Source organism: Podarcis melisellensis (assembly GCF_964234715.1).
Source record: "Podarcis melisellensis genome assembly, chromosome: 7".
In the NCBI taxonomy this organism is placed as follows: domain Eukaryota; kingdom Metazoa; phylum Chordata; class Lepidosauria; order Squamata; family Lacertidae; genus Podarcis; species Podarcis melisellensis.
The window spans coordinates 60,528,837-60,543,115 of record NC_138539.1 but is presented as its reverse complement, the minus strand read 5'-3'; positions in this window follow the sequence as shown (position 1 = coordinate 60,543,115).

The following is a 14,279-nucleotide window of genomic DNA, read 5'->3' as shown; positions in this document are numbered from 1 at the left end:
GGAGGCCACTGATTTCTCATCCCTGTGGCAGAACATAGCAGTGCTTTGTATGGGAGAGTGTGCAGATCTCCTGCTGGCTGCAAGCACATGTCTTCATCTGAAATCTAAAAGATACTATGTTCCTGTAAGCCCTGTTGCTATGGAAAATACCAGGGTTTTATTGAGAGCTCTCTGCCTAACCTTAAACCAGCCCAGAGATTCAGAACTACCAAAAGTAGAATGTTACCCAAGCTGATCTCAGAATAGCAGAATGCTGGGAAAATAAAACAACAAGGGCTAAATTCATACCAATAGACCATTCTCCACCACCCCACACACAATTATTTCCAGGAAGAAAGGATTTATTGCATGTATTAAGGGGTTCTAGTATTGTGGGGAATAGTAATAGTTCTTTTGCAGTAGCCAAAGACTAGGAGGGAGTGTTGCTCATGGATAATCAGTGACATGAACATCCTATCTATCTGTGATACTGAGATATGAATACAGACTTTTTTTTGCTAGGCATTTTCTGATTATTTTAATGTCTGCACACATAATAAAAGCCAGCAGAGGGCAACAGTATCTCGTTGGAAAATAATAACAAGAATTGCACTGCAATTATGTTAACAATTGCACTACTGTACTGTTTATGTCACATAGTAATTTTGCCCATTATATTGGGATAAGCGTAATATTAAAAAGAGGGTTGGGTAACCCTGATGCCATGTATTGGGTTTTTAAAATGCATAAATAATACATCTGATTGAATGCTTAAAAATACATTTAAGCACATCCCCATTCAGATAGAAATGTGCAGTTTCATCTTCCAAGATATCAACAGATATTCACTAGCAGAGAACTATGACAAAAGCTTTGTGGTTTCTAAAACACAGTTTGAGCTCCCATTCATGTCAAGTACAGGCAAATGTTTGCTGGTGAATTTCTAACAGATTCAGGGTACTTTATGAAACTGGAATGTAAATCTCTTATAAAAGTTACTCTCTCTTGTTCGTCAGGGTGAGCCTCTGGTGCTAATGGCAACTTTCTTAAGTCACCTCTTAGCTTTGGATGCTTCATAAAACTCTAGGGCTGATGGGAATCTAGACTCAGGGCTACCATGATGAAATGACACCCCAGATTAAGAGCAGCTTCAGCATTGTCTCAATTTCTATAATTTTTGAACATGTTGGTTTTTTATTCCCTGGGAACCCATTTCATGACTTAGTTGTATTATTTACAGGCAGGTGTTATCCGTGTCATATAAAATAATCAGTTTGTAAATGTGTATTTATTCACATTTTGACAAGTGGTAGAAACATGGATATTCAGCCAAGCATCGGACTAAAGTGGCGCCTCTTGCTTGGCAGATGTATTTATCTTGCTAGCATATTGACTAGTTTTATATTAAGTTGTATTTAAATGAATCATTGTGTTACTGTAGGTTGATGTTTTTTTCCTCTCTGGGATTGTGTGAACCACGAAGAGCAGGTTGTAAATAATTTATATAAACATAAATAATATATAAGCAGTTAAAAACCAAATTGTTTATTCAAAGTTCCTAGAATCTTTTTCAATTTTAAGAACAAGTGAAATGTCATATCAAGCTCCTGGACATTGTCCCAACATTGAGTTGACCAGTATAAATACTACTACACGTTTAGAGAAGACGAACTGGGCCTCCCCCCCCCCCAATTTCTGCTGTTGGATTAAATTCAATTTGAGCGTCTCTGGCTGTTGCCTGGGTTGCATGCTCCTAAATCTGGTCCTGGTGAAGAATTTGCATTGTCTCTGGCTAATTCATCCTGGGATTGGGTCATTGTTTGGTGTCAACTGGAGATTAAGAGTTCCACATGCAAGACTGTCCCATACTCCCATAGTAATTAGATACAATGGGATTACTATGACAAATTTTTATTATTATTAATTAATTACAATACATACAACATTTATGTTCTAGATCAGTGATTCCCAATTGGGGGCTTGCTTAGCACACCCAGTTGGTCTGTGGGACCATTCACATAACAACATCCACCATATATTTATCAAAATTTTCAAAAGTAGGGGATCCATGGCTTGGCTTTTGAAAAATGGGGTCTGCAGTACTTAGCTAATTGGGAACGCCTGCTCTAGATAGTTTTTTAGCTAGGTCCCTGCACAATAATAAGCTTTAAAATTTGCCATTAAAGGTCTTTCAAAACATAAGAGTTGTCATTAGGAAAGTTTTCTCATACCACAGCCATTCCACTACCAGAAGCCTTGTTCTTAATGTGCTGCAACAGGCAAATCCAATCATTGTCTTGTACTTGAAAAAGATGTTTCACAACCCCTAGCTGCTGCTGTTGCTTCTTCTTCTGCTGCTGCTGCTGCTTTTTCTTCTTCTTCGGCAATCACTTGTAGCCGAGTAAAATTGTCTTCCAAAACAGGGTTTTAGCAGTGAGTCCGTAAGTGAATGTGGAGACCAGTTCTGGATCCGCACATCCTTCCGCAGTGAGGACATAGGTTTCCAGGCGGGAGTTGATCATGGTGAGGGTTTGCCAAGCGTGCCTTCCTCTTAGCACATTTCTCCCTGTCGTCCTAGCAAATCGTGGCTATTATTACAGCAGGTGACAGTTAAGCTTGTGTGCTAGTGCTTACACAACAAGGCCTATTTTCAATCCTCTTGCACTAAACACATTGGATCTCAACCAAAGGGTTACCTCCCGCTAAGCCATTTGCAGGGTAGACACATTGAAGTCAGTTTGACGTAATTTTGCCATGGCCAATGGGTCTACTTTGAAGATGACTTAGTGGATACAAATCATAAAGTCAGTTTTCTGCACTCCCAATTGTTGAATGGCTTCTGTTTGTCTCATGGAACAGTCATTTGTTATTACTGGAGATGTTTCTTGTATGAGTTTAGCTTTCCACTGAACCATGTAGTGCCTTCTCTGGTAGGATGCCTTGGAGAGGCCCCTCCATCTTAGCCTGAACAATTTGATAGAAAGTTAAATGGAATGCAATCCAGCATACATCACCCAAGACTCCCTGGGTATCCCTTATATATTAAAAAAAAACACCCTGAAAGCAGAATCTGTTTTTTAAATAAGAGAGACTTCACAACCTTGAAATGGAGGGAAAAAATGAGGCAGCATATAAAGCACTATGGAAACACCAAAATAAAAAGCCTGAAAGGACAAAATATTGAAGGAATAGAGTGCCTTTGTGCACAAATGTGAATTTCAACCAGGGTGAGTAGGCAGGTACAACTGTACGATGCTGTTCTATACATAGAGAGAAGAGAAATCAGTTTGCTTTTCCCCCCTCTGAAAAGCATCCGCCTCTAGCATGGAAGGCAGTGGCTATTTTTAAATCCCACAGCAACATTTCACAGCAACTGCATCTGAAACATGTTTTCAAATGACTGATCAGAGTAGTTGGGAATCAGATGGGGGAAAAAAGGAATAGGAGTCTGAATCATCTTGAAATAGGAGACAAAAGAGACTATGCTGAGTAACGGTCAGAAAAAAATCAGATACAACAACAATACAAACACATTAATAAGAGAGATTTGGGGAACTTCCAGATGGTGGTGATTTAGGGGATCACATGAGCTTTCTAGCATATCTGATCTTTTCAGTAAACAGCTGGTGTCTTAGCAGTACCTATAATAGACAGATGCTGACTTCTCAACCAGAATGTCTGGTTTCCAGTGTCTTAAGTGCTATGGCACTGGTAGCCAATGTGCTTTACTGCAGATGGTGGTCTACAGCTCCCATCACCTGCTTCAGCCAATGATCAGGTATGGTGGGAGTTGGACTACAAAATCTAAATGGCACCACACTGGCTATCCCTGTGGTGTCCTGTGTGTAGTAGGTCCTCTGTATAGAGGAGAAATGCTACTGGGTGACAAAGAGAAGGTGTAAGTGCTCAAGAACCACTTTGCGTCTGGCTTCACCCAAAAGGAAAGCACTGGCCAACCTGGTGATAACAGAATAAAGTACAGTATCCAAGGAGGGAGCTGCAGAGGTGGCAAGGGAACACCTAGCTACTTTAAATGAATTCAGATTTCCAGGACCTGATAAGCTGCACCCAAGGGCACTAAAGGCGCTTGCAGATGTAATCTCAGAGTCTCTGTGTGTAATCTTGGACAATTCTTGGAGAACAGGTGAGGTCCCTGTGGGTTTGAGGCATTCAAATGTTGTTGCTATCTTCAGAAGTCAGGGAAAATAAGACCCAGGTAACTACCAACTAGTCAACATGTTGTAGAAACCAGGAAAGGTCCTCGAACAGATAATTAAATAGTTGGTGTATGAGCACTTAGAAAAGGATGCAGTGGTTACTAAGACCCAGTATGGGTTTCTCAAAAACAAGTCATGCCAGATAGAATTACAAGATTGATGGATCAGGGGAACACCTGGCTTGCTAGTAGTACATGTGAAAAGGATCTAGGGATCCTCATAGACCATGAGCTTCACATGAGTCAACAGTGTGATGCAGCAGCAAAAAAGCTAATGCTATTCTAGGCTGCATCAACAGAAGTATAGTGTCCAGGTCAAGGGAAGCAATCGTATTTAGTATTTTAAAAATAAGTAGAAGCAATGGAATACTGATCTAGATCAGGATCATTTTTGAGGGAGGTTGGAGGGAATTTAACCATTTGCCCTGACATGCCCCTCCTCTCTGCTATTTGCTTTGAAAGAGAAGCTTCAGTTGTTGCCAACGATAACTTCTTACCCAATGCAAAGAGCAGGTACTAGTGCAGTGGCAATGAAGAATCTGGATCAGTATTGTAACAGACAAATAGGGTTAAGGCTTTCTCTTTACATGACATAGTCCTAATTCAGGGCTCCCTACAGCTACTATTTACAGCTTTGAAAATCACACAATTACTCATTGCATGAATTATGTCACACCTCTCTTTGAAGAACTATATGCTTTATTTTCCTACACTGAAATGTTCTAATAAAAATATTTTTATAAAAAATAGTTTCTAAATGTCCACAGAGGATTATTTAAGACTTGAAATGTTTTCAGTCTTCTGAATTACTTCTGTGCTCATGTAATGATAATTTGACTCATGTTTTGTCTACACTACAGATTTTGCAAGTGCACTTATTGGTAAAAAGCAGTGTGTGTGTTCAAGAGAGAAAGAACAGTCTGTTACCATTGCAAATGAAAATAAGTAGAAGGCAAATATGCAGTTTAAATATAAAACCTCTACTTCTTGCATTCCATTTGCTCATTAACAAATAAGTAGTATTTCGATACAATCTGTTAACACACTAATTCTTTTGTAAGCAGAAGAAACTATGTTTCCGAGCTTTTGGTTAGTAACAGAGCTGCCAGATCCCCCCACCCCTCGACACAGGCTTTGGACCTTTAACAACATAGCAGGCAGAAATTCAACAGGTGGTTTCACAACATGAAATTTCCCTGGTGGGTGGAAATCTGCACCCACTGAATCACTGCATGTCATATGGCTATGAATATCTCAACCTCTTGCTGAGGAAGTAACAACCTTAAACCTCAGCTCAGAACAGACTATGATTCAAACTTCCATCTACGGTGAAATCTGAAAATACAACTCTAAATACATAATCCATTATTTGAATTGTAAAGCAATACTCTTTGCACCCATCTGAGTCAAGGCACCTTAATCTGGAGGTCATGTACTCTAAGCTTCATTTTAGCCTAGTTATCCCATAAAAATGAACATGTCAATAAAACGATAGATTTTTAAAATGGCTTTCTTTCCCAGGGAACTCTATGAAAATTTTCTGTCTCATCTCTGCTAACTGCTTGCAGGATATTCCCCCCCATCCCCAACTCTTCTTTCCTTTCAGAAGACAGTTATCCTTTTTACAGATTCTGTTCTGTGTGTACCCAGCTGAAAGCTTATCATGCCAAACAGGAATTAATACAACAGGGCTGCAAACCTTTCGGGCCAGTGGGCCCATTTGGAATTTTCAGAAAGTGCCGTGGTACCAGTCACAAAATGGCTGCCACATCCAAAAGTACAAAAAACAAAAGAAAGAAACACAATGGTGTGGGCACCAACTTCCCCATCAATGGGAAAAAAGACACCAAAACTACATTAGCCACCAGCATGCTTGCTCACAGGGAGAAGTCCTTTGTACCTGTCCTTCAACATTCTGTCCCCCCACTCCAAAATATCACCCTGTGGTCATACCTTGCTCTTCTCTGTTGTTGCTGCTTGTTTTAACGACTTGGGGGCTGGACATGCATAACCTGGTGTTGCACACCTTTCCCACTTGTTTCTTCCTTGTTGAAGTGTTCCAAGGGGACAGCAACAATCTTCAGGGTTTTAGGCTGCCATCCTCACCATGTCTTCTCAGAAGCAAGCCCTACCGAATTCACTGGGGTTTACTCCCAGGTAAATGGGATTAGGATGGCAGCTGCTTCACATATATTCACTATGCTGCACCTAAATCCCCAAATTACCTCATTAATATGGAAGGGTGGTACAATGGCAAGCCAACTAACTCTATTAATCAACCCCCTGATACTAAAACTGAAAGCTGTCAACATGCCATATTCAGGTGCACAGTTTATAAAGGGCTCCTGACATTGAAGTACAGAAAGCTGCACAGTTCCTTTGAAAGATGTGTATTTTAATACTGAATCTGAAAAAGGCCTGGATAAAAATAGCAGCCATGAGTAAATGGCTAAATATGTTTTACTTTAGGGGTGGGGGAGAAGACTCCTACAAGTGATTAAGTAGAAAACCCGCATATAGTATTAATCTGTACTATGATTCATATTAGGCATGTGTTTATAAATATTCATAGTTAGCTCCTACAAATCTGATTAATTGACTCTTCTGACATCACTGCAGCCCTTTTATATAATCCTGGTACATCATACCTCGGCGTTCTACTCATGTCTCTGAATATAATTTTAACACATTTTGCTTTAATTCAGGGCCAATTCTCACTCTACTGAAGTGCATACTGAGATCTATATTATTGGCTTTTTGCAAGCCCCTTCTTTTGCCTTCATGTATGATATTACTTCACATCCCATGTAGAGATAGACTTCTATTGTCTGGTCGCGATGAGATTTTCCTTAGCCCATGGTATTGAGACATCAGACTCAGCCTTATCTGGGGAGAGTCACTAGCGCTACAGTTGCCTGCCTCCAAAACCTAGAACATAGTTTGGAAAACTCATTGAATCCTTTCAACAGAGCAAGTACAAAACTTTCCCCCTTCCATAGCATTTTGGGATAATAAAACATTGTGGGATTATATATTTTACTGAAAATTTTAATCTTTAAAATCAACAGAAGTTTTCAAGTGACTAAGTGCTCATTAGGCTTTGTCATATATATGCCAAGCCTCATCGAGACCCAGCTGAGACTCACATTCAGGCTCAGAGATCAGTTACATTTCAGATACTGGCTCTGCTTAGAGTGATTCAAGTTACACAATTCCCTGGAGGTGCAGCACTGAAATAATTCAGTACAATAACTAGACTGCAGGGCATTTCTCCAGGACTATTTGGGCTTTGCAGAAGCCTTGTAAGCCAGAGAGCCAACACAAGAGTAATTGTTAGTAAAACTGGAAACAAAATTTAGTAAACATGCTGGGTTTATTTTATCCAGCTTTATTTCTATCCAAACTCCAAACTTGATGTTTGAACATGCTTGAATTTTATTTTCCTGAGTAACTGTACATTAGCGATTAAAATCGCTGATCAAAGACCAGACCATATGTGCTACCCATATTTATTTATCTATGGTTAAACGTACCTTTGTTCTCATTGACATCTGCAGCATAGCAAATTTCTCAGTTCTTGTTTTTGCATAAATTGGTGAAAGCTACACATTTAGTGTAAGATCCTGCTGCCGATAGTAAACGTTAATTTGTAGCCTCGTTTCTGAAAACCCCTCGGGAAATCATTAAATGAACATAACTAGAAACAGAATTGCAAGCCAATAAGGATGCATGCCAGCAGATAACCAAAAAGCCAAACTGAGATTATATATATATATATACACACCCATTTTACTCCCCAGAGCATAAGCAACCAGAAAATTCAAATCTCCATTGAGCTGAATAACTGGAAAGGGAAAACAAAAACTGCCTAGTATTTACAACGGATCTTATTTTTGTTCCGAGGACACCCCCAGCGCCTTTTGTCACAAAGTGTTGGTTGTCTTCCCACCCCTTTTCAAAAGTACATAGAGCTGGAAGTGCAACACACTTTCCCATGTCTTCTTTCAGCTCTGTGTCCTTTTCAAGGCTCAGATAGGCAATTTGAAAGAAAATGGGGTGACTTAAGAAGCCAAGAGTGAACGTTGGGGAGAGAAAATCATGTGGGGAGCATACACAAACAAGTTGGAGCCAGTATAAATGATCCTCTAGAACAGGCTTCCTCAACCTCAGCCCTCCAGATGTTTTTGGCCTACAACTCCCATGATCCCTAGCTAGCAGGACCAGTGGTCAGGGATGATGGGAATTGTAGTCTCAAAACATCTGGAGGGCAGAGGTTGTCGAAGCCTGCTCTAGAAATTAACCCCCCCCCCCGCTCAGGGGTTCCCTAACCACCATAAATCACATATTAACTGAGTCATAAAGATTTCCGACCCAGCACGGCCATGGTGCCAAAACTGTGATCCTTATGGATCCTCATAATTTTTTCAGGGACTCCTTTAAAGCCACCATAAAAAAACATAAGCCACCACTATGCTCAGAGATGTCTCACATTGTTTGTTGGCACTTTTCCTGGCACCTCATCTAAAAATCTAAAAATCACCAAGTTCCACAAGGATCTGTGCCTTGGAGTGATGTTTTTGCAATGCCAGCAATTACTGGATCTGTGATTTTTAACTGGACAGTCTACCAAGGTTATGTTTAGTTCGGAGATGGTTTGAGGGGGGGCCAGGGGGTCTGTGTGAAAACATGCATGTTCAAGATTATCTGCGTCCATTACTGGCTAAAGCAAATGGTGTGTGTATATGTATATGCATGCATACTTCCTTTTCATTTTTAGCTGCTCTTGGGGTTAGAGGTGGGCAATGTCTACAGCACATGCTCAAAATTCCATGTGTGCCCACAGGCTCAAGACTTTGAAGCGTTGCTGCTGTTCAGTGCAAACAATACTTAGCTAGATGGACCAGTTAGCTCAGTAAAATGCAGCTTTCTATGTTCCTACAGTACCCGAGGACACCCCAATACATTATATCTTATGGCGGCATACTGTTCCCATTTTATTTTCCCAACGCCCCTGTGAGGTAGGTTAGGCTGAGAGAAACTGATTGGTCCAGAGTGGCTTGAGTGCAGATGTGAACTTAGTCAAAGTCCCCCTCTCCAAACACTCCACCACCTCAGGTTTTTTTTGCACCCCACTAGGATTTTATAAGCTCTTGTGTGAGGAGTAAATGCTCGCTGGAACAGATGTTGATTAAAAAATTAATACATTAAAAAAACCACAACACCTTGCAATCCTAGCTTCACTTACCTGTGAGGAGCCCTTTGTTCAGTAGGATTTAATTTCTTAGTAGATGTAGTTAGGATTGAAGCCTTATTCTCCTTTCTCTTCTAAAAGAAATATTCAAAATGCCCTCTGCAAAAGGGACATTTCCAGCAGAAAGAAACATATGGCAGAGGTTTGCTGTGATAAGGATAAATTATATTCACTGTATTTACATTATGTGCCCTCCCTGACCTTCATCTGACAAATTCAGACTCTGAGGCATAGTCAAACTGATTACTTCAATCTGTCAGGGAATGTTACCTTTCAAATGGCACATGCAATTGTTCTGATGGCTGACAAGTCCCATCTCTACTTTTCTGTGTATTAGGACAAAGGCTACAAAACTAAGCTAGAGTTCAAGGCATAGGATAAATGGGCAAATCCCATGTCTCCTGGTATTCAAATACTTGAGAGGTAGCATTGCAACTTACTCTTAACTGTACTTAAGGTAAGGAGCAGCTGAATGGTTCACGTTGTTGTTGTTGTTGTTTAGTCATGTCCGACTCTTCGTGACTCCATGGACCAGAGCACGCCAGGCACTCCTGTCTTCCACTGCCTCCCACAATTTGGTCAAACTCATGTTAGTAGCTTTGAGAACACTTTCCCGCCATCTCGTCCTCTGTCATTCCCTTCTCCTTGTGCCCTTCATCTTTCCCAACATCAGGGTCTTTTCCAGGGAGTCTTCTCTTCTCATGTGGTGGCCAAAGTATTAGAGCCTCAGCTTCACGATCTGTCCTTCCAGTGAGCACCTGGTTAAAGGTTCATTAAAGACTCAGCACATGGAGAGTGGCACTGAGTGGCACTTTAGAAATATTTAGTAGCCAATATATAGTGATGGGGCACTGAATGCTCCAAATTTGCAGAATGGCAACATTCACATGTGAAAGGCTGAAAGCTAAGAATGCTATTTGAATTGTGTGAATATTCAAAACCTCTCTCATAAATTTGTTAAGCATGCTGAAAGCTGTTAGGAGACCCCACTTTGCTTCACGCAGCTACAATTCCCAGAGTTCTTTGGGAAGAGGAATTGACTGTTAAATCACTCTGATAATTATAATTCCGTGAGGGGAAAAGTGATTCGGGGAAGCCACCACTGTTTAAAGTGGTATGATATTGCTTTAAATGTGTGGAGCAGATGCAGGCCTTGATTTTGTTAGTGAGATTTCATCAGGTTGTGATTGCGGTTACATGTGCCCTGAAGCAAACTGTATAGTGCTTTGACTTCATGTTGCTTGGCTTTCAAAGGCATTTTTTCCCCATATAATAAGTAGGTTTGTCATGATCTATACAAAAGGGTGGCAATTCTAGTGAGAAAATACAGGCCATTTGAAATGCCAGTTCCACTGCATGAAGTTAGGTATAATACAAGCTATCCAATTTGTCTAATGATAACTTTATATAGTGCCTCCTCCAACCTCTCTTGCATTAAAAGTATTTTTTGTGAAATAAAATCATGCACATAAGTTGAGAAGACATTTATAAACGTGGTGCGGGGGGTAGAGGAACCAATACATTGAAAAGAGCTTTCTAACCTCTGCCAGCAGATGGACCTCTTTCACTGTTGTGACCACAGACAACATAGCCGTCATGTGAAAAATTTCCCCTTTTGGAGGGTTAATTTTCCCAGTCCAATGCCTTTTATAGATCCGTTTGCCAATAGTTTTTAGTGAGCATTTTCATTTGACAACCTGCTTTTTAATGTAGCTTAATAATGTTTTATTACAGCATTGCGCTTTTTAATGCAGGCCATTGATCGGGGGCTCCATGGTGCATCAGCTACCTGTGTTTTGTATCCTTGGTGAGAAGAGGAGCAGAGCAGGGAGGGACTATATCCAACCCAATTCCTCCACCACCCCCACCCTGATTTCTGTATGTATAGATGACAAACAGCCACATGGATTGAAAAAGAGAACTGGATTAGGAAGGACATTTTAGAATTTTTAATTTGGTGCCTCTGTTGTGGTCATTAAGCTGGTCTCTGAGGGCAATTGGGGCAGTGCCCCACAAACCTCAGCCTGACCCTCATTCCTTCCACTTGGCTGCCTTTTGACTTACCGCCAGTAAAAGGGTGACTCTGTTTGTCATGCGTCTACCGTTGGTCTCCCTGCCTCCTGCCCTGCCAGTCGCAATGGGCACCAGCCACCACACATCACTTTCTGCAGATCCTCTTGTCTCTCCTCTGAGTCATCATTGGTAGACCCAGGTCAGGTCAGGTCAGATGACACTGTCAGAGCCCTTCATGTGGTCATATATATATATAGCAGCAGGGCTAATATCCAGCAGGCTGTATATATGGAGAGCCGGGAACTATCTCTACCATTTAGGCTGCCTTTTCCCTCACCGGTGTAGACTGGTGCACACCAGCAATTTTCTGAGTAAGGATATACCTGCGTGCAAAGTTGTGTGGGAGAGGTTCCTGGAAAAAGGGTGTTGAGTTGAACAAATGGGACAAATGAAGAAAATTGTTCTCCTCAGCTTGATGGGTGGATTAATTGTCATGGTCTTCCAACTTTGGTTTGCTGTGTGAAAAGTGAATGTGTAAAGGGCTACTGATGACTATGCTTCTGTGAATACCACAGGTGGGGAAATTGCCCTTGGGGTTAAAATCCTGCTTGCAGGTTTCCCTCAGGCCACTATGAGAACAAGATGTTGGACTAGGTGGGCCTCTGGCCTGATCCGGCTTGTCCTTCTTATGTTCTTAAGTGGAGATCCACTTAAGATATTATTGAAACAGATATTATTGAAACAGAAGTGTGTTTCCCTACCCACTCTTTGTGTGTAATGCAGTATCTCTCAAAATAAAGATCAGAGTTTGAGCACTGACATAGAATGCCATAGAATTGTTTTAGATATTACGTCTCTGAACAAAACTCACGGAGCGTGTTTTTTCTTTGCACATTTTGATATGTAAAACATAACCCTAGCAATGACTTTCCTCGGAAATAATGAAGGAAAAGTCATTCACCCATAGACTTCCCCCCATCCCTTGGATAGTTAGATGAATTCATAATGAATGATATCACACATGCATGCTAACATGCATGCTAAGACTCCTTTTTGTTTAGATAAATATGTCAAGAGCCTAACTGGATTATGTTTGACACAAAACATACCAAAATTCAAAAGTACACAAATCGTCAATAACTGCTATCAGAAATAAAAAATATACTATTGTAAGATTGCCATATATTCCAAAACACAAAACAAAGCATGGAAAACACTATAAAAGCGGTGTGGGTAATTTCCCTGGGGCTGATTCTGGGAGACTGTTTTGTACATGATTGAGTTGGCCTTCCTAGGTGTTTTGGTGTATGATACACTTTTGTCACAATAATTTTGAGGTTATGCACATTTCTGAGTGAGAATGAGTAGTCTATAACTGTAGTTACAGGGAAACAGTGATTATTTCTCCACCGAGCACAACTATTGCACATGCTTTGCTGTGAAGTTGAAGGTCGTACACTGTGCCTATTACAAGCCCTTTCTCTGCCTATTTGTACCATTTTAAGCAACCCATCAGTTTGCTCAGCTGAGATTCTTAATCTCGGGGTCATGGGTTTGAGCGCCAACTCTACAATTCTATGAATCATTTGTGTGCCAATAGGAGGGACTGGTGATGTGGTTACTTCCGTGCCAGTGTTCCTTTGCCCAGAGGTGGGTGGGAGGGGCAACAATGGCTTGGAGGATGAGTTGCTGGTTCCTCTTCCTTTCTGTCCTGCTTTGTAGTGTGGGATCAATATAATAAAGGGCAGAAACTATGTGGCTTCCAAAACATAAGAATTGGAGCTCACCTACGTTATTTGCTGATAAGCTTTCTTGCTGCAATTGGTGAAATTTCTAGGTAATCCTATCATTTGAAGACAGTCTGATGTATAGTACAACCACATGCAGTGTACAATTTGACATTACGAGCTCTGCAGCAATATCCGAGCACTACAAGCTTTTCAGCTTGGTGCATTCCTTTTTATATTTCAGTGACCTATTTTTTATGCGTTCCGCATCTGTTCTAGAAGCTCACTGACAAGCAGAAAACAAAACTGTTTACCAGCTGAACTCACAGCTGTTGCTAGTATTGGAGACCTAGCCAGAAATGACTGTTTTCTTGGTAAGCTCATCCTGTTGAATGAAACTCTCTAGAGTTTGCTGAAAGTTTGCTTCAGCTGGAGTAGTGTCAAGAGTTCCCACATCTTTGTTATCATCAGACTTCAGCTTTCTTAGAATCTTAAACATACATTTACTTATCCCCCTCCCTGCCCAGACTCTCAGGAGGTTTAGAATGGTCTCACAATGCCAACATCATCTCAGGAATCTGTATTCTACCAACAAACACCAGAGTGGTAGCTATGCTGAAACTACAAAAGCACTAGTAGTATTCATTTGTATTTTAAAAGTCACACATTATTTAACTTTCTTTACAGAAGCAAGCTTGTTAATCCATTCGAAAACAAGCACATCATTTTACTTTGGAAAATTATGTTACAATTGGATTCACTGCTGCAAACTTCAAATTACTGCATGGTTATTAATATAGTTGGGCCAGTGTTTGGAATTCCCTCCTGTTAAATATTAGACAGGCATTTCTCTGTTGTCTTTTGGGCACAAGTCGAAGACCTTCTTTTAACAAGTCTTTTAAGTAGAGCTCTTTCCCGGCCTACATCTGTATTGGAATTGTTTTTTTAAGATGTTTTGCTTTATTGCTTGTGTGTTTCCTGCCCTAGGCTCGTTTGAGAGAAAGGGTGGGATAGAAATATAATAAATAAATAGTGAGCTCAGCACAGAGTTGCAAGCCCTGGTTTTAAAGGTGTGTGTAGCAAACACCAGAAA